Raw genomic sequence first — 6403 nt, forward strand, 5'->3', positions numbered from 1 at the left:
GACTAATGTAGTAAGAAAATCATTTGAGTCTATTAAGAAAGCTATAATGGAGGCTCCCACATTAATAGGTCCAGATTATAGCAAGGAGTTTCATGTATTCTCATTTGCCTCTGAAGAAACCATTGCAGCAGTGTTATTGCAGGCAGATGAAGAAGGTTCAGAACATCTAGTAGCATTTTTCAGTAAAAACTTGAGGGATGCTAAACTGAGGTACGATATTATTGAGAAACATGCATATGCTCTTATCAAATCCTTAAAAGCTTTCAGAGTTTATATCTTGCATTCAAAGATAATTGCATATGTGTCGTCTGTTGTAATAAAGGATGTCTTGACACAACCTGATGCTGATGGAAGAAGGGCAAAATGGATCGCAAAAATGATAGAATTTAATATAGAACTAAAGCCCACCAAGCTGGTCAGAGGTCAGGGTCTTGCCAAGTTATTGGCTGAAGAAAATTGCAGATCTTTAGATATTGATTTCCTGTGCACAATTGTAGAAAATGGTCAGATAGAGAAAGAAGAGGAAGAAACAGCTGAAACAGTGAGGAAGCAGTCAGTGGCCGAAAATCTAGTTTCATGTAATTGGTATACTGCAATAATTAATTTCTTGTTGAAGCTAGAAATCCCTTCATGATTTACTCAAAGTCAAGCCATAACCATAAAGCTTAGGGCAGCTAAATATTGCATCAATGAAAATCTGCTTTACTGGAGGGATCCATCTGGAATATTTTTGAGGTGTCTAGACAAAGAACAGTCAAAAGAAGTTATGCAGCAGTTTCATAACAGCATGTGTGGAGGGCACCATTATTGGAAAACTACAACCCATAAAATTCTCAGAGCTGGGTACTATTGGCCCACTTTATTTTCTGATGTGTTTTCTTTTGTTAAATCTTGTGACAGGTGCCAAAGATTTGAAGGAAAATAGCAGTTGAAGTCCCTGCCCTTAAAACCAATTCATGCAAAAGGACCTTTTCAGCAGTGGGGTTTGGATTTCATTGGAGAAATCAATCCACATTCCAGTGGCCATCATAGATGGATATTAGTAGCCACTGACTATTTTACGAAGTGGATTGAAGCAATCCCTACAAGGAAGGCTGATCATAATGTGGTCATGAAGTTTTTGACAGAGAATATCTTCAACAAATTTGGTTGTCGACATAAATTAATAACAGATAATGCAACAACCTTCAAAGCAAAAGAATTGGTGAAAATGTGTGATTCTATGGGTATTAAAATTGTTCATTCCACCTCATATTATCCACAAGGAAATAGTCTGGCAGAATCCTCTAATAAAAGTCTAATCAGGATAATTAAAAAACTGTTAGAGGACAATAAAAAGAAGTGGGATTCAAAGCTCAAATATGCACTGTGGGCTGACAGAGTGACCATTAAAAAGTACACAGGGAATTCTCCTTTCAAGCTGGTATATGGTACTGAGGCTGTATTCCCAATTCAATTAACTCTCCCTGTGGCAAAATTCCTTCAAATAGAACAGAATGAGGAAGAAGAAATGGCAAAGAGAATCACTGATTTAGCAGAGGTGCATCAGATTAAAGAACAGCTGGTTGAAAAGGCTGCAACACATCAGAAAAAGATTAAGGAAGCCTTTGACAAGAAGGCAAAGATATATAATTTTCAGGTTGGAGACTTGGTTTTGAAGTGGGATGCACTGAAAGAAAAGAAAGGCAACCGTGGGAAATTTGATGCTTTCTAGACAGGGCCTTTCATCATTTCACAGGTTCAAGGGAACAACACATTCATACTGAAAAGTATGGGAGGTGAGGCAGGTTTTGATGGCCCAGTTAATGGGCGTTTTCTAAAAAATTATGTTTTTTAAGGTCTTTGGGCCTTAAAAGTTGTAAATATAGTGTTTTGATCAGTTTTAGTATAGATGCAAAAGACTCCATGCCCAATGGAACACTAGGAATTTTGGCTAATTTGTTTTCAGTTGGAAAGGCATTGGTCTGCAGGTTCTTGAGACCTCACAGGGAGGATCTCATCCCCAGAAGGAGCCAGTGTTAGCTCTGCTACAATTTGCAACATTTGATGGATAAAATTAGGTCAGGCAGTGCTGGTTTTGGTTGCAAAGGGTTTGCAGCAGTTTATTTCATCCTTCCCTTTCATTTTCCCTTTTCTCCTTATAACTCCCCACACCTCTGTTTCCTCCTTCCTCTTAATCTTCTTCATTCTCCTTTAAACCCCGCTTAAGCCCTTTTTCCGGCTCCCAGGCATTTTTGTTTTAACACTATTAAACCCCGTATAACCCATTTTCCCTTTGGTCCCAGGCACGAAGTTAAACCTACGAATTCGTGGATTATATAGCCGCGCGCATATAATAAAAATCATAACCCACCGGGCCCTCACCTGTCACATCATCCAACAAATATGTGCGTTAATCCTGGGCCGTCCGATCCTCCACCTCATGATCCGACGACGTACGCAGCCCTCGCCCCACGAACCTGCAAGAACGATAACCCGAGGGGAAAGCTGTTTCCCCGCTATCCCATCTGCCACGCGGCACCTTATTACTGGATTGCACCATCATGTACAAAAACCGCCCTTCCCTCATGAGCGGTGTGGGGAAACTACTTACCACCACCGTACCCTCCTCCAGCGCGCTATCTCCCGCGCATCTTCCGCTCCCGTCAGCCGTTGGATCATTCCCACCGCGATCCAATGGCCATCATTCATCTGTTCACGCCTTCTCCCGATAGCCCGCATACTTTGATCTTCGCCATCCATTTTGTCATCCAATGGTTAATATTCATGCCCAGTCCATCGTCCATTTTCAATGCATTTTCCGTGTTTTGAGCCTATCCTGTGTACGCGAAGAAGGAAGGAGGACATGATCCAGCAATCTGCACATTGAATTCTCAGCAACCACATTCAAAGAGCAGCACGGCCAAGGACGAGAAGGACAACCTTGAGCAGATAAACACGGCATTTCACCTGTTTGTGAAGTACAACAGAGCAACAGAAAGGTCATTTTGTCCATTAAAACAATGAAATTGTATCAGAGACCCATATCTGTGTGTAAATGCGGTTGGTGGTCAGTCATGACCCCTCCACGCATAGGTTAGCAGAGATCTTTTGTAATCAACCTTCATATATACTCAGAAATAGAATGTAAAAATGTTGATGAATGTTATTTTGATTTAGACTTCAACTTTTGGAGACTGTAACTACTGTGACACCTGCAGCTTCTAGTCTTCATTTTCAGCTAATGCAAGCTTCTTTTGCTGTTAATTGCTCACTTTCCACTTCTTCTTCTTTGTTCCAGGTTGTGCCTATTATGCATTTATTCATGTGCTGTTGATGTTTAGCATTAGAGGGGTTGTCATCCCACCTCTGTGTTAGAATTTAGCTGTATCATTGAATTTGTATGCAGGTTTCTGTTGTTTTAATGCCAGAGAGCTGTCATCCTGTCTGTGCATTAGGAAATAGATTTACAGACCTTTAAACTGGTTGCAACTGGCCATCACAGGGTCTTGTGCTTCTGCTAGTGTGATCAGTATTCTCCATTATCACATTTTTCTTAAACTATGAGTAATTGGTGGTCTAAATCCTTGTAGTCTGGGGGTGTTCACCCATGTCTGGGGTTAAGCACAGTAGAAGTGGTTATCTGGCTTGAATATGCAGCATTTCTTTCATTCATCCACCATTTTCCAACATTTTTGTTGAGTTTGTAATGTTCCCGAGCATCTTTGAGATACAACCTAGGAGAGTTTCTTGGGTGATAACATGTACTTGGCTTCTTCAAGTACACAAATAGATCATGAGGCATGGCTGATTGACTTAGGTGCATCCTTTCACTTCACTCCCCATAGAGAGTGGTTCTGCGAGTATGAGAAATATGATGGTGGTGATGTCTTCTTAGGGGATGACAAGAAGGCTAAAATCGTTGGTCACGGAAAATTCAAGTTGAAGTTGCAAAGTGGATGGGTTAGAACACTTTCGGGTGTTCTACATATTGCTGCATTGGCCAGAAATTTGATTTCTGTAAGCAAGTTGTATGATGCAGGTGTAAAAATAGTGTTCGAGAAAGATACCTGCAAGATGGTTTAGGGAGCACTGGTATTGATTCGAGGAGTTTGTATTGGAACTCTATACAAGTTGCAAGGTAGAACTATTGTTGATGGGTGCAACTGTTCTATGGTTCCTGAAAGTGGAGCAAAAAATCTAGTGGTATCTGGAGAGAAGACCATGTTGTGGCATCAAAGACTTGGACATATTGGAGAGAAGAGCCTTCGAATACTTCATGGTAAATGTATGGTAGAAGTTATGAGTAATATCTCTCTGGATTTTGACTTCTGTGAAAATTGTGTATATGGGAAGCAGAATCGGGTGAGTTTCCCCTCTAGTGGTAAGAGGGAGAAACAAATATTAGAGCTTGTGTACAGTGATGTGTTTGGACTTGTGAAGGTTCCATCATTGGGTAAGTCTATGTACTATGTATCATTTATAGATGACTTCTCAAGGAGTACATGGATATATTTCCTTAAGAAGAAATCTGAAGTCTTTGATAGGTTTAAAGAATATTTGGCTCTGGTGGAAAACCAGACAGAGAAGAAGATAAAGGTGTTGAGGTCAGATAACGGTGGAGAGTTTTGCAGCAAGGAATTTGAAGAATTCTGTAAGAAGTGTGGTATAGCATGACAGAAGACTACTCCATACACACCTGATCAAAATGGAGTTGCAGAATGAATGAACAAGATGTTGATGGAAAGGGCAAGAAGCATGCTCAGTGGTTCCAGGTTAGGACAAGAATTTTGGATAGAGGCGGTGGAGACAACATGTTACCTGGTCAACAGATCACCTTCATCAAAATTGGAGGATAAGACTCCACAAGAGATATGGAATGGTAAGAAACCCTCTCTTTCACATCTGAGGGTATTTGGATGTGATGCATATGTACATGTTCCAAAGGAGAAAAGAAACAAGTTGGATAGTAAATTTGAAAAGTGCATCTTTATTGGGTATAAGGATGGTTTAAAGGGTTATAAACTTTGGAACCCAGTAACAAGGAAGGTTGTGTATAGTCGAGATGTGGTGTTCAGAGAGGTGAAATATGTTATTAAACATGAAATCCAACCAAAGGAACCTGAGAAGATAGAGTTTGAGCTTAAGGAGGAAGAATCAGACTCTACAACAGAGGAGGAATAAGAAGATGAAGAGCCACAAACTTCAGTTGTGAGAAGATTAGTTCAAGAAAGAAGATAGCCAGAAAGGTATAGTCCATCTACTTTCTATTCAAATTTTGCTTTATTCCATTATTGATGATGATCCCATAACTGTGAGGGAAGCAGTAGATTTAGAGGATGGCAAACTCTAGAAAGAGGCCATGGTTGATGAAATGGCATCTTTGCAAAAAAATGAGGCTTGGGATTTGGTGGAGTTACCGGTTGGAAGGAAACCCATTGGCAACAAATCGGTGTTCAAGAAGAAGACAAATGCAGAAGGAAAGGTGGAGAAATACAAAGCTCGGTTGGTAGCAAAAGGTTATTCCCAAGTGTCGGGAATTGATTTTGGTGATATTTTTTCTCCTGTTTCCAAGGTAGCTTCTATTAGATTACTTTTATCTACTGCTACTGCTTTTGATTTTGAGGTAGAACAGATGGATTTGAAGACAAAATTTCTTCACGGGGATCTGGAAGAGGAGATCTACATGAAGCAACCTGAAGGTTTTGTGGTGAAGGGTAAGAAAGAACTGGTATGTAAGTTGAAGAAGTCTTTGTATGGGTTAAAACAGTCACCAAGGATGTGGTATCAGAAATTTGATACATTTATACAGGGACTTGGCTTCACCAGAAGCAAAGTAGATCACTACGTGTATTTTAAATTAATAGGTGACCATGTTATTTATGTGTTCTTGCATGTGGATGACATGTTGCTAGTTGGAAATGACAAAGAAATTATCTAGGATTTGAAGACCCAATTGTCCTCCAAATTTGACATGAAAGATCTTGGTGCTACAAACTATATTTTGGGCATGAAAATTAAAAGAGATTAGGTAAAGAGGAAGCTCTGGTTAAACCAGAGGAAGTATGTCAAGACAATATTGTAGAGGTTTAATATGTAGGATAGTAAACCAGTGAAGGTTCCTATTCCTGTAGGTGTGAAGTTATCTGCTGAACTGTGTCCCAAGACACAAGAAGAGGAAGAGGACATGTCCCATGTTCCATATGGTAGTGCAGTCGGTAGCCTGATGTATGCGATGGTCTATATTAGACCAAGCATTGCACATGTAGTGGGAGTATTGAGCAGGTTTATGTCAAAACTAGGAAAGGAGCATTGGACAACAGTGAAGTGGGTTTTCAGGTATTTGTGTGGCACTAGTGATTATGGTTTGTGCTACCAAGGAAGACCAAGATTGGATAGAGTGTTGGATATTCGTGGCTTTGTT

This window comes from Pinus tabuliformis, chromosome J (genome assembly GCF_031772625.1).
Source record: "Pinus tabuliformis cultivar Carrire ecotype Pingquan chromosome J, CPIR1, whole genome shotgun sequence".
Lineage (NCBI taxonomy): Eukaryota > Viridiplantae > Streptophyta > Pinopsida > Pinales > Pinaceae > Pinus > Pinus tabuliformis.